Source organism: Myotis yumanensis, unplaced genomic scaffold (assembly GCF_028538775.1).
Source record: "Myotis yumanensis isolate MYYU_CA2020_CCGP unplaced genomic scaffold, mMyoYum1.0.hap1 SCAF_4, whole genome shotgun sequence".
Taxonomy (NCBI): Eukaryota; Metazoa; Chordata; class Mammalia; order Chiroptera; family Vespertilionidae; genus Myotis; species Myotis yumanensis.
In genome coordinates this window covers 66,776,628-66,801,489 of record NW_027223755.1, presented here as the reverse complement: position 1 = coordinate 66,801,489, position 24,862 = coordinate 66,776,628, and the positions used below count along the sequence as shown (strand labels likewise).

Sequence of the window (24,862 nt, the reverse complement as noted above, 5' to 3'; positions counted from 1 at the left end):
TGTTGAACTCCCACATGTAAATAGGGCCAGCCACTGCTCTAACCTGCTACATGTATGATTTCACATAAAACACACAACCATTCAAGAAGGTAGATACTATTTTCTTCCCTATCTTTGGAATGAGGAAGCTGAGGCTCAGGGGTTAAGAAATGAGCCAGGGTTATATGGTATTAAAGTATGGGGTTAGATATGAACCCAAGCAATCCAGCTTTAGAATCTATGACTATAATAAGTTTACTGCTACTCACCAATACTTAGCCAGTTATAAAACAATTCTAGGAAGAAAACAGAGACAATGCTAGTAAGAACATCAAATGAACCCATGTACTACTGATAAGTTTGGTTATCTAGAGCCATAGCATTCAACAGTGGGGAAGAAAACAACAAACTGAAAGAAGAGAACTGTTATAGTCAGTACATCAGTCATAGTAAATCAGCTGTACTTCCTACCACTGACACAGAGGAAAGACACAACACACAACACATAACCACACATACTCTCTATAAAGCAGACACAGGTCTGAAAAGACCCAACAGTCTTAACTCATTGAATGGAGGACCAAACAATCTGTCCATGTCCATCACCAAAATGGCATCACCATATTACAGAACAATGCAAAATCTCCTGGTCCAGGCAATGGTGCTGCCTTTAACAAAGAATCTATGAGACTTAACTGATTCTCTTTTTTAAGGCAGTGGTATATAGAATCATGTGTAAATTTTAGAAATGTTCTGCTCTAGATTGTTAAGTTAAAAATTGATGTAGAATAATGGATTATAATCTTCAAAGTTCTAAGGTTTAGTCTAGAAGTCTATACACAGAAAATGAGACTTGGAAGAAAATGTAGAATATTTTCACCTTTGATAAATAAAATCTGGGAGGCGGGGGTGGACAAAAACCCTCTACTGCGGACAGGCAAGAAGCTGGAGAGCCTTTGAGAACAAATGCTTCTGAAATGTCATGAAACCTAGTCTCAGAGTCTCCCTCGCAGCACTGGGCTGGGGCACTTTCTTCTTTCCTTTCTCATGAACAACAAAAGGCTGCTGGAGCTGAACCCATTGAAGAAGCTGTGAAAGAAGAAGGTCACCAGAATAACTCCTTAGCTCAAATGCTCGGAGTCTTAGCAACTGGGAACACATCTCAGAAGCATGCAATACAAGAGCCTGAAGTCTAAGTACAAATCACAGGGAGAATTTTTTTAGTTGTTTTATTGTCTTGTGTTTTATGTTTTCTAAGTGAAGCCTTCAAAGTTAGTTAGAATAGAGCATTATAAAACAAACCCAGTCTGATGGCAGTCAAGGTTAAGCAAAATGCACTAACCTCCTTTTAAAAACATTATAACTGGAGCAAAAAGGTGCAAGACATTTTCAGACACAAAGTGAAGAATGGAAGTGACTCCAAGGACATACTACAAACTAGAAAGAAACAGAACCCAGAAGAAAGGAGTGGGAGGAGCAAAGGAACAAGTAAGCATGCTAGTAAGTCTAAGTGAAAATTGACTGTAGTCCTAGCTGGTTTTGCTCAGTGGATAGAGTGTTAGCCTGCAGACTAAAGGGTCCCAGGTTCGATTCCAGTCAAGGGCACATGCCTGGGTTGCAGGCTTGATCCTCAGTAGAGGGTGTGCAAGAGTCAGCCAATCAATGATTCTCTCTCATCATTGATGTTCCTATCACTCTTTACCTATCCCTTCCACTCTGAAATCAATAAAAATATATGTAAGAAATATTTTAAAAAAGAAAGAAAATTGACTTAGATAATTATAAGCATCAACCTCACTTGGATAAGGTTGGAAAAGCAAGATGTAAATAAAATACTGGACATCATAGATGAAGGGAGGAAGTGAGATTAAATGAAGGGCTTCAAGAGTCATTATACTGTGTGGCAGAATGATAGAATTTCTGATTAACTTCAGACACCATTAAAAATATATATTTGGTAAAATTTTAAGTGTAACCACTAAAAAAGGAAAACCAATTGTATAACTTCTGAACTGTTAGAGCAAAAAAGTGAATTTTAAAAAATCTTCACATCACAAAACCTAAGGAAAGAAAAGAGAAAGATAGAAGTAGTGAGAAAGCACTATGAACTCAAAATAAGTGTCAGAAATAAAGTATAAAAAGAACAGTTGCTATAATCAATGTAAATGAACTAGACTATACATCCAACATATACTGTAGAGTAAAAAAATAATGTAGAGTAAAAAAATAGAGCAAGTTGTAAAATGATAGATATGGCAGAGCATCTATGAGAAATTTAAAGAAGTACAAGTACTATAGATTGTTTATAAATGCATTTCTATTTTATTAGCATATGCAAGCATTGACTGGAAGGATACACATCCATTTCTGAATGGCAGGAGCCTCTGTAGACAGGAGAAAATGAGACTTGGAAGAAAATGAAGAATATTTTACCTTTGATGGTAATGTTCTTTTTTACTCATGATAAATAAAGTCTGGGGTGGGGTGTTGGGCGGGGGGTGGGGGGGTGGGGGGCAGGGGAACAAAAACCCTCTACTGCTGCCAGGCAAGAAGCTGCAGAGCCTCTGAGAACAAATGCTTCTGAAATGTCATGAAATCTAGTCTCAGAGTCTCCCTCGCAGCACTGGGCTAGGGAACTTCCTTCTTTCTTTTATCATGGACAAAAAAAGGCTGCTGGAGCTGAACCCATTGAAGAAGCTGTGAAAGAAGAAGGTCACCAGAATGACTCCTTAGCTCAGCTGCTAAGAGTCTTGGCAACTGGGAACACATCCCAGAAGCATGTGATACAAGAGCCTCTGAAGTCTAAGTAAAAACCACAGGGAGAATTTTTTTAGTTGTTTTATTGTGTTGTGTTTTATGTTTTCTAAGCAGAGCCTTCAAAGTTAATTAGAATAGAGCATTATAAAACATGTTAAACCCAGTCTGATGGCAGTCAAGGTTAAGCAAAATGCACTAACTTCCTTTTAAAAACATTATACCTGACTATTTCATGGCTGCCATGAGTTGTTATATTAATAGTTACTTTTCTGGTTGAAAAAAAACAACATGATAAAATAGACAGTAAGTGCACATTTGCCACAACTAGCCATGCCTGAATTAATGTAATGGAGTCTTAATCATGAGGACTAGCTCTGAACACCGACATGGTATGACCAGTCAGTTGGGGCTGACTATTACTTTATTTATCACTTTATTTTCTTTGAATTCATATTAGACAAATAGCCTTTCTCCCTGTTCCATTAAAGAAGAAATAATCAGATGGGCCATAATCAAGTTTGATTTTCTCCAGAACCCATGTTAGGTCCATTTTTTCTATCCTAATGGCCTAACATAAAACTACTGTATCCTAAAGGTAGGATGCAGAAAATAAGGGAGGTAGGAAGTACAGTATGTTAAATTATTTGTCAGGTGGGAGGAGGGTTGGGGACTGTGTGAAAAAGGTAAAGGGATTAAGGACAAGTTGCCAGTTATAAAAACAGTTATGGGATGTAAAGTACAGCATAGGGAATATAGTCAATAATATTGTAATAATTATTTATGATGGGTACTAGACTTATGGAGTAATAACTTTGTAAGTTATCTAAATGTCTAACCACTATACTGCACACATGAAACTGATATAATATTGTGTGTCACTGCAATTGAAAATTTTTTAAAAAATATTTTAACAAGGGAAAGTAGAAAGTAAAACCCCACATACTTCTTAAGGAAGGTTATACAAAAGAAGCAACAATCTTGTGGCGGTAAATAAGGAGTGGAACCCATCTGTGGCAAAATAATTCTGAGGGGCAGAAAGAATGTATTTGCTGTCATTTTAGTCATCTAGTTCTTTACCTTATTCAGAGCATCACCTGTCCTCCTTCCATTACTGAGGTTAATGCTAGTGACACAGATATTTAGAATGAGAGGAAGAAATCTTGCTCAATCTTTTGGATGGCAGGATTTTTAAAGTTCCATATTTATTTTGAACATATTAAATTCAAAACTCAGGCTACTACCAAATTATGATACTGAGGATATATGATAGTTAAATTGGTAGAGAATACACAAAAACCTCAAGGAAAATAAATAAAATCAGTTGACTCTATGTTCTACATTCTAAAATCTGGAGAGGTGATAGAAAGACTGGATAGTGTATTGTAAATAAGATTTCAATCAAATTAAATGAAGCAAATGTTTTGAGACTATACCACAAGTCAGCCTTTAGGGGAGAAACAAAATCAATGAAACAGTCCATAATGTCAAGGACCTCACAATACAGGGGAGAAAAATCTGTACAAATCACTGGTTAGAATTCCACTGGGAAGGCTCCACCACAATCAAGCATTGTGATCTTGGGCAAGTCACTTAACTTCTCCATACTTCCCATTCCTCAATGAGATAAAAATGCCTACTACTTTCAGTTATTTATGATTACGGGGCAATGTAAGCATGGCCTTTTGCACACTCTCAGGCACACAGAGAGAGGGCTAAACAAATATTACCCACGTGCATCATCATCATGACAGTATTATATTAGTACAAGAGGCTAGTGAAGGAGGAAGACAAGTAGGTCAGCCTGTGGGATCAGGAAACGCCTGCCAGAGAGGGAAACCTGAGCGGGTCCAAAGGCAGATGGATGAGAGTATATATATTCCAGGTAACAGGTGCAGCACAGACAGAGGAACAGAGAGCTGAGAATGACATATAGCTTTGGCTCTTCAAATGGTTTAGGAAGGTTCCAATAATGTGTGTGTGTATGTGTGTGTGTGTGTGTGTGTGTGTGTGTGTGTGTGTGTGTACACAGACAGCGGGGTGGGGGTATGCTGTTAATGATTAATGAGGCTGAAGGGATAGGGAAGATCAGATCACAAAGAAACTTACAAGCCCAAGGAGGGATCTGGCTTTTCTTCAACAATATTCACTATATGCATTGAAGGTGATCCTCATGGATGACATCAGTTATATACATAAAAACAAGTAGGTATTCTTAAATTTCAAATATGAAACAGTACAAGCAAACAATGTAAGATTTTAGTGACCAGGGTCTAACTTACGTTCCATGTTATGAAAAAAAGGGAGAGAGAGTATAAAGAAAAAGGGAGGGAAGAAATGAATGAAAGAAAAGAAGAGAAGGAAGGAAGGAAGCAAACATGTGCAGGCAGGCAGGCAGGAGAGAGAGAAGACTGATGGCCTGACAGTTCATGAAATCTTCACACTCACCACTTTTAACAACAAGGAAGGGGTCACATATCTGCTTAGCTTTCCTATTAGAAGGTAGAGCATTTCACCACACCAAATTCATTCCATGTTTATTAAAGTAAACTTCCTAAGAGAGGGACAAATCTGCACATGTAGAAATAACATGATGCCTTAACCGGTTTGGCTCAGTGGATAGAGTGTCAGCCTGTGGACTCAAGGGTCCCAGGTTTGATTCCGGTCAAGGGCATGTACCTTGGTTGCGGGCATATACCCAGTAGGGGGTGTGCAGGAGGAAGTTGATCGATGTTTCTCTCTCATCGATGTTTCTAACTCTCTATCCCTCTCCCTTCCTCTCTGTGGAAAATCAATAAAATATATTTTTTTAAAAAAGAAATAACATGACAGTTTCCTTAATGATTATACACACACACACACACACACACACACACACACATATATGTGTATGTGTAATTTCAGAGAGGAAGGAAGAGGGGGAGGGAGAGAAACATTGACGATGAGAGAGAATCACCAATCTGCTGCCTCCTGCACACCCCACACTGGGGACCGAGCCCGCAACCTGGGCATGTGCCCTGACCGTGAATAGAACCGTGAGTTCCTGGTTCATAAGTTGACACTCAACCACTGAGCCACACCTGTTGGGCAATGATTATTTTTTAAATTGAGTACCTTCCTTACTCAAAGATTCATAATTTATCTGCATAGAGAAGTAAAGGTAAATTATATATTTAAGGTAACAAAAAAGAGACAGGCTGCCACTCACTTCTCCCTCCTATACTCATGGTACATACGATTAATCAATCAAGGTCCTCGCCAGTACAGCCCTTCTGTGGTCTAAAAATCATTATCAATGCTATACTACAGTCAATTACAAGTCTCCTTTGAAAGAAATATTTCCTTGGACTACCAAGCCACTTGGTTTGGTTGAGTTTATTGCTACACTAGGGAAATATGTGAAGGTAAATGTTATCAGACCTGAATGAGGGGTTAAGGTGGGAATTACAGAGTGGAGCACAGTTATGGCACAGACTCCGATACTGTCCAAATTTTATTAGTCATTAGCATTCTTTCCCATCCTCTACTTCTCTTTCATGGATAATTGAGTATTGGCTTCTATGCTTTCACTGCAGCTCTTTCTGAACAACTCCTAGAGACATATGAAAAAGACTAAATAAGACACATTTTATCGAAGGATTAATTATGGATATAGATTGTTCTACCACAGTCTCCTTAATCAACTATGGTGAGTTAAAGATAACATAATGTAAAATTCAGAGGAAACCATCTCCTTCATCTATATTGAAGTGAACCCAATGTTTGAATATCATAGCTTTTCAGGAAGTCATTACTTCACTTTATAGTTTTAACTGACATGGAAAATTGTACTTTCCTGATATATTCCATATAAAATTATACCTAACAGTAAGGGCCATGTTGCAAAAAGAACAGAACCTTTGAGGTCATAGATTTGAATTTGACTCTTAGCTTTACTATTCACTAGCTGAATAAGAATTATAATCTACGTTAAATGAGACGATGTGTATAAATAGACTTAGCACATTGCCTGTCCACAACAGATACATGACACATATTGGTTATTTTAATACATATTAGTTATTTGCCTTTCCAAAGAATAAAGCAGGTGGCTAACAAACCCTGACTTCTCTTTTACATCGCTCAACAAGTTTCCACAGTAATCATGTTGCTGGTCTCCTATTCCTTTCCCACACCCACTGAGAAGCATTATGTGCCTCTTACTATGTCTTCCAATATGTCCCTTTTGCCTGATCTTCCCTCTTAAGACCATAGTTATCCTCAGGCAGTCAATATTTTAGCATATTCCTTAAGAAATATCACTTTCATCTCAATGTTACCTTTGTAACACCTAATTTTTAGATATTCCCTAAATACCATCTGAGTGGAAGAGTGATAAGAGAATACAGGGTCTACACATACATACGCCACTGTAGTCTACAGGCTCAAATTTAGGAACCAGAGATTTAGACTAAGAAAACCTGTCCAAAGTCTTCTGAAAATTGCACAAAACCTAGCTAAACAGTTCTTCCACTAACAGTCATACATTGGTTATTATAGCTATGGGCAATTTAGAAAACACTTTTATAAGAGACTCATTGTTTCTATTAACTTCATCTTCTATACTCAAGAAGGTTCACACATTCACAAAAAGTTCACTCAAACAGTCTTTAAACCAGGAACATAATATTAAACACAAATAGTCCAGAGAAAAGTTCTCAACATGACTAGGTCCCATCACATGGGTTTAACACAGGCAAGTTGCTAATCCTGGGAATGGCCGACGTCCAGGGATGACAAAAGGCTGCACAAATGGACAAGGGGAATAAAAGTGTTTCATTAGACAAGAGAACTACTGAGTCCTGGGAGGGAGAGGAATTGTCTCCCAGGTTGGCTTTCTTTTTCTGTCCTAACATGCATAGAAAGAGGTGTCTAAGTCAAATGCCTCAAAACAGAGTAACTTGAGTTTCCTACTGTTATCACCTGGACACAGAGAACATAAATGCCAACAATTGAATAAACTGACTACAGATTTGCTATTTCCCCCAGAGGCAGCAATGATCTCATGCAGATACCTATATATCAAACCACTATAACTGAGGTTCAGGCCGGCAAATATGCACTGCCGACAACAATTGGCTTTATTTACTAACCTCAGAAATGGCTATCTATCACAGAAAGGATCAGTGGCACCAGCCGACTTGGAGGTATTATGGATGCCAGAGATGGTCATCTATTAAGACTAACTGAAAAGCTAGAAAACCCACTGTAACAGCAATGGAAGTCAGGACTGCACTGCAGATTATTAATAAAGTAAAACAAAGAGAAAACATATGCCGTGGCCATCTAAGTTGCTATCAACTGTGCAACCATTTTCAGCCTATTTCTGAACCATGATTAAAATATGGGAAAAGTTATATACATGAGTGAACATTAAACTCATGGCTTATCTAATAATAGGATGATAATTTATCATTCTCTTACAGGTACAATTATCTAGATCCATGAATATTATCATATTCTTCCAGGTTAAAGAGGAAACTGTACAATCAAAAGGTAGGTCCCCCACCCAAACCCTAACGCCCAGCACAGTCCTGGCACTGTCAGAAAGAAAATATGGACAGGAGAAGAGGACTTGCTCCTGCCATGGCCCCTCCCCTGGTAAATTCCATGGAGTGATGGGTGGCAGCATACAGTGGTGCAGCTGGTGATGCCCCTTGGGGGCAAAAATATGTGTAATGAACCAGTTGTATGCTGTACCAAGGACATCACCATTCTCTCCCCCCTTGACTGGCCCCCAAACACATCATGCAGTCATAACAGAACCCCATGATCCTTATCCCCAGTTACATGAAAAACAAAACTGGGGATCACAGGGGTCATGATTAATAATGGCGAATGCAATAAAGACAACAATAATCACACCGTCTGTGTGATTACCATGTGCTCAGCACTGGTCTAAGCATATACTCTCAGTATAATACTCACAGTCACCTCATGAGATAGGTCCAATTCTCCCCATTCCCCATTTTACAGATGAGAAACTGTAAAGTTGAGAGCTGAGACTATGTTGCCAGAAGCCATTGGTAGGAAGTTAGGAACACCTGGGTTTGAATCAAGCTCCATTTCATGTCGGGGCTCTTTACCACTATGAGAAACTGCTGGGCAGCTAGAAAAAGGAGGGCAGCTAAGTCCAACAGAGTGAGGTGGTCGACAGGGAAAGCTGCCGGGCAGAGATGACTCTGAAGTTGAATTTTCATGCAGCAGCAGGATTTGGACAAATAAAGGGGGAAAGGTATTCCAGGCACAGAGACAAGGAATACTGAACTACTTGGGGAACTGCAAGTAGTTCAGTATTGCTAGAGCAGAAGTGGCATATTGGGGTATACGAACAGAGCTGAGAGGGGTGGACAGGCAGATAGGGGTCAGGTCATGAGAGCTGTGTTGTGAATCACCTACATTAAAGAAGGTCACCCTGACAACAACAGTTGGCCATGAAATCACTGCAGAAGTGATGTGACAGAATTAGATTTATGTTTGGGTAGATATTCTTGCAGCAGTGGGAGGCTGGGCCACCAGAAAGAAGTGGGGGTAGAGGGGGTATAAGGAGAGTTGTCAAACTGGAAGCAGGGAGAATACATTCATACACATTAAAAATGACAAGGGTAAAAACCAAGGCAGAAATTCCCAAAGGGGCTTTGCATGCTCCTCTTAGAACATTCTATAAGGAATGGTGTTTACTTACAGTTGTAATTTTTTGTGCATTAGAAAACAAATGCAATTATACTAAAATCTGTAATATTACAGGTATTGTTACTTAAAATAAGGTCAAAAAGAGTTGAATTAAAGAAAAATACTAAATATAGTATAAAATAACATAAACATTAAAATATAAATAAAATATATAATATATGCTATAACATATACTAACATTTTAACATATTTTAAATAAATTTGATATAAATATATATTTTATGTAATATATCAAATATATAATATAATATAATATAATCTATAATTATATTAGATATTATACTACACTAGTGTATATGTAATATATTGTCACAATACGTAAGTATATATTATATAAGTCTCAATATATAATATGTATAATATATGTATATATAGTTACATATTACATATTGCATATTATATTATCATAATAACATACAACATAGTATATAATATGGTATAATATAAAATATAATTAAATATAAATATAGTAGAGATTATAGGAGGACCTGGGAAAAATCAAAGTTCAGAAACGCAGAACTAAGGCATTTGAGAATGTTACCAGGAAGCAGAGGTAATACCTGTAGGGCCCAGTGACTCTGTGCGGGGGTAGGGGTGTGAGGAATAAGGAGGGGAGATGAGTGGGGGAGGAGAAAAGACCAAGCTTCCTCACTGGAGCCCTGGGTGGATAGCGAAGCTGAAGTCCTTTGCTAAGAGAGCACATGGAAGAGGTTGAGGACGGGCCTGGGGGAATAGAGAGGGCCTGCAGGACTTCCAAGGGGAGTTGTCCATGAGGCAGCTGACAGTGAGTGGAGATTACCTATGTAAAATAGAACTTTAATCAGTAGGGAACATAAATAAGTAAATTAATAAATTATACACACAGTAATATTCCAGACCTACAGAAAAAAAAACAACACTCTACTACTTCCCAACTTAATTTGTGATCTTTTTTAAAATGAAAAGTTATGAAATTAGAGAACGATCAACTATAAAACACTTTCTTCAAAATAGGAAACAAATGAGCCCCACTTCCTGATGGAGGCCAGCTACATCAACAATGTCATGAGACTGTAAGGCACCCCCAGGCTAATTTTCCTGAGACTCAGTGACAGAATACAAAGGGTCCTAGTCGACCAGGCTCTCTCGTCACTGGCCTCCACCAGAAAAGACTCTGAGCCCCAAAGTTCCTGCTTAGACTCCCAATGAAAGTAGTTCCTACTACAGCCATTCTATTCCCACGTGATGACATAAGTCTAATTCCAACAGGCCATGTCACCACAGACCTAGAAGTGCAAGCTCCTACAGGGAGACTGAGGATTGGGGCCATAGCAGAAATCTTCACGTCCCAGGTTGCCAGCAGGTCTGCCTGAACCTCCACAAAACACATACCTTAATAAGACTAAAATCAGAGCACAGAATAAAAATTACTTTTCATACAAAGGCAGAAGGAACATTTTTGTGCCGGTTTCTCCCTGCCTTTCTGGACCATCCTGGGCTCTAACTCAAGGGTCAGCAAACTTTTTCAGTAAAGCACCAGAGTAGACAAATTTTGACTTTGTAGGCCACCTGGTCTCTGGTGCAACTACTCAGCTCTGCCACAGCAGTAACAGACAATATGTAAACAAACAGGCATGGCAGTGTTCCAATAAAACGTTATTTGTAAAAACAGGCAGGCTAGATTTTCACAGGAGACCAGATACCCGTGGGCTCTAGTTTGACATGCCTTTGCTCGAACTAATCAAGTATCAGCCTTTTCTGGCCAATTTCTGTCTCTCCAGAACTTGGCTCAGCCACCTTGGACTATAGGGCATTATTACCCCCCACCTCCCTACCATGAGATCCTCCTACACTCTAGGCTCTGCTTCCCTGCGAGGGCTACAGTACTTACTTAATAATGATGAAAGCATTAACATTTACTGAATGTGCCATTTATAATGTGCCAGGTGTCATGCTAGGTTCTTCATAAACACTGTCTCATTGAATCCTCCAAACAATCTAATGAGATAGGTATATTTATCATCTCCACTGTATGGATATAGAAAATGGGGCTGAGAGGGGTAGAATTTTCTTCTCATGGTCATCTGGGTGAGGCTGAGCTCTAACCCCAATCTGTCTAGATCCAGAGCCAGAGTTCTTAACTGTCCCCTGGCTGCTTCCCAGAAGCACATGTGCCTGTGCAGATAGCAGGTGTATCTGTCCAACTGCTCGTCCTACCCTGTCCTCTGGGGGGCTATCCTTTGTGTTGCCTCCCACACTCTGCTGGACAGTGACAGGCCCCGCCAGATGGCACCCACTGCCTCCAGGCTGTGGCTCTTCCACTTTCACAAAGTTTTAGCACTCAACATAAATACAAGTGCCAAATACCATCCACCATGACCAGAAAACATTATGTTTATGCCTATTTGTCCTCCCTCCAGCAACAGTGACGCACACAAGGGTATCAGAGAGCTGCACGTATCCTCAACTTGTCCCTCAGGATCAGAGTCAGCTAGGGAATCCTGACATGGCTGAAAATCTCAGAACACAGCGTGTTTCCCCAGACTATTCCCAACTGAAAATAAGGCTGGGGCGCTGAGAGCAATGGCCTATGTAAACACACCCAGTAGCAGTCTCAGAGATTGCTGGGTAGGGAGGGCCCTCCTTAGAAGAAAGAATCCAATAGGCAAATTTAAAACAAAGTCAATGAAATGATTTTGAAATCCTGTTCTTATCTTCCCGGTAAAGAGGACCAGATTTGTAGTGCTTTGTTGTAATTTCCCCCATTTTGTTTAAGAAAAAAGGGTAAAAATCAACTGTTTTAATCCTACTGTAAAGGTACAGGTCATAATTACACCAATAAAGGAGAAAGAAATGAGAGAAAATGAGTGAAAATTCGTATTCAGCCTGGGAATCACCTTGGTATCTGAGCTCATCACCTCTACCCCTCCAGCCTCCCAATCCTATTCCCTTGCCTTGGCTGAGGAGGTTCCCATGTGGCAGCATGTCATAATTCAGGTCTTGAAGATGAGCCTTCATCCCACTCTCCATCCCACTAATCATCTTGTAATGTGCGTTCCTGCACTGTGGTGCAGAGAAGACCGCTTGTTGCTGGGCAAATGGTACAGAGCAAGTGCTTACCCACTGATTATGCTGAGTGGTTTCCATGCAGGATGTTCTGACATGGGCTTGTGGGACTAAGTCCTTAACACATGTTTGCTTTCCTTCTATGGCCAGTTGGAGAGAGAGAGAGAGAGATAGAGAGAGAGAGAGAGAGAGAGAGAGAGAGAGAGAGAGAGATGCACTTGATGGATAAATTATTTCGAAATAGCTGTCACTGAATCAATCTGTGTACACAGTATCAGACTTCGAGAGACAGTGAATATGACAGTGTGTGGGCAGGATCTTCATCGCCCAATGGAAGGAACGCCCAAGGGACAGATTCCCAAACGTGAAGCAGAACATAGCCAACACATAGCAGCTAAAATGTAGGGATAGTTGTCCAAAAGGATAAAAAAGATTGTGCGAGATAAATGTACTGAAGGAAGAAAAGAACACAGATTGAGTTTTTAAAATGATATACAAAATCTATACAAGCCAATGAATTCCAAATCAAGGAAATTTTTTTAAAAAGTAGTTTTCAACCCTAATAGCAGTATTGCTGCTTCCTTCCCTGCCTCAAAACAGGCATATTGGATATTTTTCTTTGTAGCACTACTGCTTAATTTTTGAAAGTCTGACCAAATGCATTTTCACTAAGTATCCTCTTTGACATTGGCAAATAGAAACAAATAGTGAAGATCTTGAGTAAAATACTAATGCAAAATGTATAATGCTATTCAAAATATTTTTAAAAAGAAAAAAAAAGACAGAGAGAACTCCTGGACATGGACAATGGTGTAGTGATTGGGCCAGGGGGCGGGGGCGGGGGGGGTGGGTGGGTGGGCGGGGAGCGGAGGTGGAAGAGGGAATAGAGGGATAAATGGTGATGGAAAAATAAAATAAAATAAATAATACATAAAAACAGAATTACAATTTTGCAATATTACTACAGGTTTAGATCGCAAACTAATAGCATATTTAACTAAATAAATATATCTTAAGCTATTCTCACTCCCAAGGACAGATATAAGAACATTTCCTAAGTATGGGAGGATTCACCTATATGAATATAGACCTATGGCAAGTTTCTAAAAGTCAAGATTCAGTCTAAAATTTTCATAACTAAACCCATATAAACTGAATTGTTGTTTGTCAATAATTTTGCATATATTCCAGAAGTACTAGATATGCCTTTGAAAAAGCATGAGGTGACTATTATAAATCACACAGCCATCACTTTTATATCACATTATATGCAAGCACTTCAATAAATATTCAGCTTAATTATTATTTTTGAATGTTTTTTTAAAAAATCCATGACCTTAAAGTTAAATCCAATACTAGGATATAATTTCCTTTAGCCACTCAGTAAAAAATTAAGCACTTTAAAAATGAGCACCTGTATATTTTTTAACACTAATGACAGTAGACACTATTCTCAGAAAAGCACTATCCAATGTCAAAACCAAGAAAAGAGTACTATAGTGCTTAATGCTTCCTCCCCAGAATTCAGTATGTTTCTGTTAAAACTAATCTCCAAATACTGCATAGAATGTCCTTGGAAGACCAAAACTTCCTAGTAGAAAGACCACCTCAGTGACCAAGCAATAAAGCCTACATGTCCAAATTTCAATAGTCAGATTGCTTGGAAATAACTCCATCATAACACCTGTTGGAGAACTATTATAGATAAGCACATAATTGGGTAAAAATACTCAGAATATTCAAGAGTACAAAGAACAAATTATTGATGTAGAATACTGGCTGTTAAAACTGGTCTGTCTACATGGTTCAGTTCAAAGTGTGTGATGTCTGAATCCCAATGTGTTTTATAAATTCAAAAAGCCAAGACCAAAACTCACACAACAATAACAAAGAGAAACTGGCATAGTGCACACTCAACTAGTGAAATAAAAACAGAAAGGAGGATGCGAGCTCTCTATCAAAAAATCTAATCACTAGCCCAAGAACACTTTGAGATGCTACTTGGTCATGTTACCACATAAACATTCTTCTTCTCAATTCTTTCAGACCTGTACTTCAAGCACTGTGGTTGGGGTGGTGACATATGAAACAACACTCTTATCAGACACAAACCAGTCCAGAAAAAGAAAAAAATTATTTCAATATCCTATAGGCTTACAATTCTGTCAATAACAAGCTCATGTCTTTGGCGTGAATACCAGAGGTTGAATACCAGAATTTTCCATTATCCAAATGATTCCCTTTGCTCACATTTCAGAGTGCCTCATGTAAGCCCTTTAAGTCACCAAGGTCCTAATTAGTGATGAGGAGGTGCTGTCAGCTGTGCCCTGGATGCCTGAAACCCTACTGCCCACAGGAAGCCACACCTAGGTAGGTTTATAGGGGAAATGGCTATTTTGATAAAAACTGTTAGTCATAACATTATAGTTCTATAACACTAGTTTACAGACCTGAAACACCTAGAATGAACATTTATGTCTTCAGATAGCCAATTTGCCTAAGGGAGAATCTGAACTAACTCAGTTTAAAAAATTGGCTATCCTTAATATAGATCAAACCTTTTTTTTTTTTTAAAAAAAGAAAGAACACTCACGTATGCACAGTCTAGATTATTAATAAACTAATGGTCATTGTTCAAATGCCCACTTTATCTTTTTGTTCCCTCTCATAAAACTTGTAAAAAGAAAAAAAAAATCATTACTATTTCCCAAAGACCAGAGAGGCTGGGCTACAATTCTTCCCCTTCTACCCCAGTTAACCCCCAAATAGCTAAAAATACCCAGCAGCTGACACCTACGTAGCCATCACCACATGCCAATCAGTGTTCTAGGTACATTGTGTGTGTGTGTGAGATACGTATATATACATATATGAGCGTATAGATACACTTTCATTTATATACATACACATATTGAGTGTGTGTGTATGTGTGTATGTATATACATACACACTCAATTCTCATAGCAACTCAATTAAAAAGGTTCTCTATATTCCCCATTTTATAGACAAGGAAATTGAAGGACAGAGAGACTAAATAACTTGCCCAAGGTCACACAGCTAATTAGTGGCAGAGCTGGGAATGAGCCCAGACCCAGTGGCCCCAGAGGCAGTGCACAAAGCCATGAGGCTGTGCTGCAGAGAGCCTTAAACAACTCAAAGGAGAGTCTGATTGCTCTGCTCAGCAGGAAAGTTTTAGAGAAACATGTCAGAAATTATAGTTTTTACAGCTTCTATAATAAAAAGGATTGGGAACATTTGGGGACAAAGTTATCTTCCAAAACTGCTTTCACACTGTTTCTACATAAACTTTAACTATTAAAAACGAGTAGGTCCTCTTTTACCAATCTGGTTAGGCAATATTGAGAAACCAAGGTGATGGAGAAACAGAAAGGTAGAGAAGACTACCCAGACTTACAAAGTACTCAAAATACTAACCAGTACATTAGACCTAGACATTCCAAGAAATACCACATCTGTCATTTAATGAACTGGTCTGTAAGTACTTTAAAAATGAAAGGAGTAATATAAACTTTGGGGAGGACACTTTGACAAACTATCAATTTTCCTTAAATAATATCCTTTAACTCAGTAATTTCTTGCTTGGCAACTTATCCTTAGGAAATAATCAGATATGCTCACAAAAGTTCATCTGCAATAGTACTAATGTAAAAGTAATTTTAAATAGGTTCTTTCTAATTTTTCTTAAGGTCTAAAAATAAGGAAAATAATTAAATTGATTATATCTATACGATGGGGAGAAATGGGGGCTACTGAGAATGTTTAATGGCATGGGGAAATTAATAGAAAGTTACATGAAAAGAAGACCAAATTTATTATACAGATATATAGCAAATACTATGACCATCTACTTAATATAAAACATTATTACAGCCGAAACCGGTTTGGCTCAGTGGATAGAGCGTCGGCCTGTGGACTGAAAGGTCCCGGGTTCGATTCCGGTCAAGGGCATGTACCTGGGTTGCGGGCACATCCCCAGTGGGAGATGTGCAGGAGGCAGCTGGTCGATGTTCTCTCTCATCGATGTTTCTGGCTCTCTATCTCTCTCCCTTCCTCTCTGTAAAAAATCAATAAAATATATTTAAAAAAAACAAAAAAACATTATTACATAAATAATAATTACCTCTGGGTGGTGAGATTAAACTACCATATTCTTTTTTTATGTTTTATGAATTTTCTAACCTGAATAGTTATGAAATTTATAATCTGAGGTTTGACGGTCTGAAAGATGCTTCTCTGTCTCTGGATCTGTAAGGGGGAGAGATCAACCAAAGGACTTGTATACATGTATATGAGCCTAACCAATGAACACAGACAACAGGGGGGTGATGGCATGAGTGGGGAGTTGGGGGTGCAATGGGGAGATAAGGACAGATATGTATTACCTTAATCAATAAAAAAATTATAATCTGGAGAGAAAAACAAAGTTTTTAAGAGGAAAGGCATGTAATCATGAAGCCTGCATTGCATCGGTCTTGTTTCCTTCTTGGATATCATTAATAGATGATGAGATTGCCTTTCACAGAGAACATGCGGACTTCAGCAAGGGATCGAACAGTCCTCATGACACTCTTGTGAGAAATGTGGGCTAGTTGACAGGGTTCACAGAGTTGTTATTATTTAAAAGGCTGTATCGAGTATCACAGATGAGCGGACAGCAACAACAGAAAAGTCCTGCTGAGTTCTGACTGTGACTCAAGCACACCATCACTTTTCAAACTCATGGTTAGCGTAAAGCTAGGAAGAAGAGTTAAATGTGTCATGGGCAAGAGTGCAAAGCAAGTAGAAGACACTAATGTTGACGCTGTTTCTGGAACAGAATTTTACACTAATTTGAAACCTTGGGTCTTACCAATCCCCTAGCCAGTCCACACATGGCATTTTCCGAAACTAAAAAGTGTTTGTCAAATAAACATCAAAATTAGGATGCAAATTATTCTGACAGGATGAAATCTTGGTCTGAAACCAAGATGCTATTTAACAAGGTTAATAAATGTAAAACAAACATTCAGTTCAATTACAATTTTACAAGTGTTCCTTGGCAACAGTTCCTGTGAAGCCATGACTATTCTAGACTAATAACAGTCAGTATCAGGGATCATCTCTAATGAAGGGAGGTAACAACCCCATGGGCATCTGCGAGTACTGGGTACATTTCTGACCTTCTTCTCTAAAGAGGGAATTCAACAAAACAGAGTAAGGCCAGAAGAATGTGATTGGGGACATTCTATGCCTGATGATGAACAGTCAAAGAAACTGGGATATTTAATTAGGAAGACATTGAAAGGGGCTTACCCAATGTTTAAATGTCTGCTCTGTGGTTCTGTAAAAGGGGGAATCAATTTTTTTCTTTTATACTGGAAATTACAGTCTGTCTTCTGTCTCTATCACCCGACTGAAACAGCTCATCAAGGTCAGCAATGACCTTCAACTTTCCAACTTCAAAAGGCACTTCTCTACCCCTTATTAACAGATGTCCTGGTATTCCATACACAGCACTGTGCCTCCTTACAACACTCCCATCTTCACCTCGGGTACAGTTCACTCTTATCTCTCTTTCCTAGTTCTTCCTTTACTCAACCTCTAGATGTCAGAGGTTGATTGACTGTCGACCTTCTCATCTTTCTATTCTCTCTCAGCAATTCTATTAATCCCTGTGGGTTTAATTAGTCTCTATGTTCATTACTCCCAAATTTAAATTTCCACTACAGACCTTTCCTCTGAACTCTAGTTTCTCTTGTAAAGTCAGAGGCATTTCAAATGTATTATGCCAAAACATATTTCTGATTCCATGTCCTACGCTTCAGTTTAAGTCTTCCCCTCCGGTACCATACACTCGATTGCTCCAACCAGAATCCTGAGAATCATCTTTCTATAGTCCCTTGCCCTCACTTGTCACATCCAATCCACTAGGAAGTTCATCCTAACTCCAATATAGATCTCAGATCAGACCACTTCTCCTCGCCTCCACTACTGCTCCAACGCCAGGTGACCATCTTTCACTATGACATGACTTGCCAAGGGTCTCCTTATAGTCTCCAGACCAATCTCCTCAGAACATCAACTAAATATCTTCTAAAACGTAAGTTGGATCATGACTCTCCCATGCTTTAAGTGTTTCAATGACTTCCCTACTGCAGTTTGAAACAAATCCAAAAATCCTTGACATGCCCTATGACCCTTCAATATCAGAACATTTCATCCTCTCCCACCCCATCCAGGACCATTCTCCCAGTGTGGGACACACCGGTTTGCTGTCATGTGTTTGGGTGCAGTAAATTCAGTCACCAGGCCTTTGCACAGATTCTGCCAAATTATCTATTTCTTACCCTTTATGCCTCAGTTTAAAAGTCACTGCCTTAGAGAGTGTTCCTCTGATCATCAACCTTGCACCCCCAATTATTTTCTGCCTCAGTCCTTATGCCTTCTTCGTGGCACTTATCAGAATAAGGAGTTTGTTTCTTTACTTAATTTTTGTTTCCTTATGCTTGCAATGTCAGTTGCAAGAGGGAATGGACTTTACTGCCTTATCACTACTATGTTTGCAGAGCTCAAAAATTCTTTAGACTTTGTCTCAACATAAGAAAACTATTCCTAAAAATAAGAGCTGCCTGGCAATGGGACAACATTGTACAGAAGAACTGACAATCATGGGAAGAGGGTTCACGCTGAAAGTGGGCAACCACTTTATCAAAGTTGACATAAAGGGAGTTCCCATGCTGGGTGAGAACTGTGCCAGATAACAATTCAGGTCCCTTCCACGCAGTTTCTAGTTTTATTAATAGAATGCTTAGGGAATTTCAGATTAAGCATATACTTTTAAAGTAGCAAACATCAAATTATTTCCTCATGAGCAAAAATTCCCTCTAAAACGGCCCCATTAGCCCAGCTGGTGTGGTTGAGTGTCGACCAAGAACCAGGAGTTCACGATTGGATTCCCAGTCAGGGCACATGCCCAGGTTTCAGGCTTGATCCCCAGTAGGGCGCTTGCAGGAGGCAGCCCATCAATGATTCTCTCTTATCATTGATGTGTCTATCTCTCTCCCTCTCCATTTCTCACTGAAATCAATAAAAATATATTTAAAATGGCCCCTTTAAACACCTTCTACCCTGATGAAAAGTAACTCCCCTGAAGTTAAACCAGTGCAGGCTCCCTCTGTGTGCCCTGCCAGATGTGGTTGGGACAGTAACAGCCCACAGTGCCCTTCTTTCCAAGCTGTACAAAATGTGGCCCAGAAACAACTTGGCAGATCAAGCAAACCCACTTGTGGTAAACCTAACGTTCCACTCTTCATTCATTTGTGATGCTGCTCTGTAAACACACCGGGATCGTTTTATTTAGCGGCACACCCATTAATAATGCAGAGCTCTTTGCACAGGCAGGCGGAGAAAATTAGTCCCGAGTGATTTCGTTACGACAGTGTCTACACTGAGTCAAAGGGACTGAGAGTCTCATTACAACTGATGTAGAAGTTGCTGGCAATACAGACCACCACATAGCAAAGCAATGCATGCAAGTTTTCTACTCTCTCTTTTGGAGTCTTATAGTCCCCCAGTAATTCTCATCTCCCTCACAGAAAAAGCAGAGACCTAAAGACCATTCTAGGACCATTCCTTCTAGGTTTTCAGCTTCCTTCATCTTCACCAACCTCCTCCAAATTTTTTTTTAAAGAAAAGTAAAATAAAAGTTGGCAAATATTTTATTCCGATGGCAACTTTACGATGCTTATTCTATTTATCAGATTAGACAATGCACCACTAGCTATTAGGGAATGTTGCAAATAAGCCTATGAGGCTATGCACTTTGTCCTTAAATAATTTTTCTCCAAAAAGTTTTTCAGGAAGGCAGTAAACATTTTAGAAGCCGAAGATATTTAAAATTCTGTTTTATAACATCCAGTGTTAACCATGCAATAGAGGAATATGTGAGGAAAGCAGGGAATGTCAACTCTGAGAACATTTTTGAAGGGCTGGTGAACAATACCTTTCCATTTAAAACAAACTCCCTTTGATCCAGAAATCTGACTACTGAATACTTACCATATGCATATATTCCAATCAGTAGATTAAAATAAGTATACCACTGTGCTCAGTTTTAGCATTGCTTATAATAGCAAACAACTAGGAAACTCAAAGCACCTATCAGCAAACCACAATACATCCATAATGGGATAACATGCTGCTGCTACAAAAGGATGAGACAGATTTCTATGCGCTGATAAGGAAAACTTCCAAGATATATTACGAAGTAAAAGCATGTGTCTTATCTCAAAACACATAAGTGTTCATTCTTGAACATTCTGGAAGCATATATGAAAAACTTCAAAGTGGTTGTCTCTGAGAAACAGGACTGAGAGTCTGGAGAATGTGACTATTCCATTTATTTTAAACTCTTCTGTATTATTTGTTATTTTTACTATGTGTGTTTATTATTATTTCATTAATAAGAATAATGACTATATGCAGTATATTCTGCATGGTCTGGAAATGTCTACTTGCTCTCTGTAGGAGTGGGGAAGAGAACATCCTTTGTGTGGCCTAGATGCAGGAGCAGAGAGAAATTTTAATTTCTGATCTTCCAGTTTCAGATCTATATTGTCCATCTCTGAAAAGCTACCTTGAAAGAGAATGAGTAGAGTTATTCCACTGCAAACGATATCAAAGAAAAATCAGTGTTTCCTCTAATGCTGTTTATTATGTAATTATATTATTATAAAAATGAAATCAAACAAAAATGTTTTCAACTTTAAAGTATAGCACTTTCCATTTTTCCAAATCCCACGAGAACCAGAAAGATCAGACTCCAAACAGCTTTCTTTTCCAACCTAGAATCTTGTGTTTCCTTAACTCAGAATACTAAACAACTCTTTCAACTAAAGCTGCTTCCTTAAGAGAAATTAAAATATGTTAGTGTTGAAAAGATGAAGTGAAATCTACAAAATATTTCATGTTGAAAATCTTAAAGAGCATGTGAACTTTGTTTAGTATTTATTCCATCAAAGAAATCCTTCCAAGACCACAGAAAAAGTGCTGGTGGGGGGCTGGGGTGGGGGGACAGACATAAGAAAAGTCACAGGATACCATGCCTCTGGGGTTTTCGCCCCTATTAATTAGTATCAAGTGATAGTAACTAGCTTTCCAAATTGTGTAAAAGAAATCTCTTTTATAGCACCTCTCCTTTGTCAGAGGGTTGTCATACACAGATAGTCACTTACCTAGGTTATTTTATTTATACCTTTTTGTTTTTTTTTGGGGGGGGGGGCTTTTCTGAAGACTATATGAAGTAAGGCCAAATGTCTATTTGAAAAAGTCTAATATCTTATTAGCTGAAAACTCTGCCCACTAAATCTGATTTTATATAAACCTTCTGATAAAAAAATAGTGATTTCACTTTTTATTGGAGGGGTGTACAAGTAATCAATTAAATGAACAAGCTATAGCTTGATGCATTGAGCTGTCTGTGGTACTGAAAAATGACACCAAACTGAAATATATTGAGCTCTGTTCTTCATTACACTATATTAATTCAAGCACTTCCGTCCATGACTCACCTGAACCATCTTAGTTTGCCAGTGTGTATATGAACATTCTACAAAAGGTCACAGTGACTTGCTTTCCAAGGTTCTCCTTGGAAATGTCAAGGTCTCCCCATGATTTGTTAATCAATTCTGATATACAGAGCCAGAATGTTGGCTATAACATTTACTTTTCCTGAATGCAGCGAGAAATCATACCATGTACCCAAACTGACACTAGTTAGCTCTCTCTCCCATCAACATGTTAGCATGTTATGCTAAAAGGAAAAAAAATGCCATTTTAGACACATGCTCTGAATGGCAACATAATCCCTGCATTTAGATCCTTAACTCAAAGCTAATAAATATATTAGGAATTCTTACTAGTAAACTGAGATTGCCTATTTGCTTAAGAATTATTAAAGAACTTATAGCAGTGACATCTATAAGTAAAAAATAAGTCTGAGAACTTGGTTTCACTGAGCTTAGTATCAAGTGATAGTAACTTCACAGAAGTATTTGGACAGTACCACCAACTCTATCCTCTGAATCTATTAGAATAATCCTGTTTTATTTCTGGTTCTTGACTTCTAGGTCAGAATCTCCACATTCATGTGGTCAATTTCTATTTTTTTTCTTTTTAAGCATTTCAGGTAATAATATAGAGCTTCAGCCTGAGGAAATCCCTCTAGATCAGAAATTTTCAACTGACGTGCCATAAGAATTTTTGAAACATGCAATACCTGACTTTTTAGTCAGGGGAACTGACTGCTTTTCTTTAGATTGTCAGATAAAAACTATGACAACAGCCAACACAACTATAGCCATCCAGTCTGAATGAATCAAAACTATACCTATTTTTTTGTGAGATTGGCAAATTTTATATATATATATATATATATATATATATGCAGAATTTTAGTAATTATTTTATGTGTGCCATGAGATGGAAAAGGTTGAAAATCACCGCTCTAGATAAAATACTGAATGTAAAATCTATATCCAAAACAACTGATATTACACAAGCATGTATTTTAAAATGCTATTAAGTGTGATTATTTGAACAGAAACCATGTGTCATTTAAAATAAACCCAATTTAAAAAATCTAACATTTTGTAGTGTTTTATGACCCCAACGGTAGAGAAGTTTGTTGTGCTTATCTTCATTTTTCTCACTCATGCCATACATAACCAATATATCTATGCATTTTTGTAACAGAACTTGTCCTCAAAATTAGCCAATGAGTAGAATTCTTTCAAGTGAGACATAATCTATAAAAATATGATTTCCGATATTTTATTATTTTCTGTAAGTTTCAGGAGTTCTAACATGGGATCAATTTTTTCTTACAACCTGTAATTAACATTTTGTAACTCCTCTCACACTCCTATGTTATTTCAAAAATATCTCAGTAATTCTTAAAAAGTCACTATCTTTAGGAAGACACTTGTTTTTTGATGTTAATACCATCAAATGTCCTCCCTCATGAATGCTTGTGTAGCTGTGTGCTTTTCAGAAGGAACAGGTAATAATAGGAAGGCTGATGTTTATTAAAAGCAAAAACAACAACAACAAAAAACAGCTAACGGCAAGGTCTCTTTCTAGAGTGAACTGAGTAAAACCACTCTGATCTCCAAGAAAAAAAATTAGTTACTTGATTTTTAAAAATACCTAAGATATTCTATCATTATCTACTAAGTTTAACCCTCTTCATATACCAAACATTTGGATGTAGAGAGAAACCAAGCGAAATGTCCACATTTCAGGGCTGCTGGCAAGCAGTAGCAGAATACAGCAGGAAGAGCAGGAAGCATTCTGGACTCCACGCTTGGAGGACAGGGCCTGGTCACGCTCTGTACTGTCTAGCTGCGTGATCCAGCAAGCTACTCACCTCTTCTGACTTCAGGTCCTCATCTGAAAATTGAGTCAAAGAATCCTTACACCTATTTTGTTCCTTCCAGCTCTGTCTACTCTTCAAGTCAAAATGAAAAGATACACTCATAGTGTTTAAATTACATTTTAGTATCACTTTAAAAGGTTTGAATCTCACAAGCCTATGACCATTAGCACCTAATTAGAGAGAGATCTATGTAAGTTATTAAATTTTAAAGAGTTCAAATATGTATTTGCCTGGTTTTTCCAGTGCAGTTTTACTACTTACTCTAAATATTCTCTCTTTCTAATTTTCATTCTCTAACCTCATTCCTTCAAAATCGCACTTTTCAAAGTTTTTGCAAATTTGAAAGCAAGATGAAGTAATTTCTCCCTCCTCATTTGGGGTCATGTGCATTTTTATTTTGTTTGGACAACTGTTAAAATTGGTTTCTTCCATATTTAGTATATATATACATATATATATATACATATATATATTTGCTAATTACTAACTTTAAATTAATTTAATTTATAATTAATGCTCAGTTCCTTCAATGGCACGTTCTATACAATGTTTTAAATTCAAAGGCCACTCCTAAAAGACAGCAGGTCAAATTTGATGGTTTAATAGTTCCACCAAATGTCTCACAACTGCTCCAAAAATATCAGAAAATACATACCAGTGTAAATTCTACACTGGGAAATCCCAAATCACTCCTAATTTTTGAAAACTCGATTTTAATTCACAAATCTTAATATATCCTTGACTGAAGGTTACAGCAAAGTATACCACTCAAAATACAACCCATGAATATTGTATAGAGGATTCTGAACTTGTCAGCAACAGCCAAATCTAACAATAGAGCTCCTGGCTGCATTTAAAACATTTTCCTAACAAGACTGCTCACAAGAGCAGTAGCCTTTGCTCTTGACTGACATTTTT

The 24,862-nt window shown here is 38.1% G+C and overlaps 1 protein-coding gene across 2 annotated transcripts in view; it reads right to left on the bottom strand.

Annotated features, from left to right (window-relative positions):
- Positions 1 to 24,862, bottom strand: part of KCNN2 (potassium calcium-activated channel subfamily N member 2) — a 356,145-nt gene that overhangs the window by 115,677 nt on the left and 215,606 nt on the right. The window lies entirely within an intron of this gene.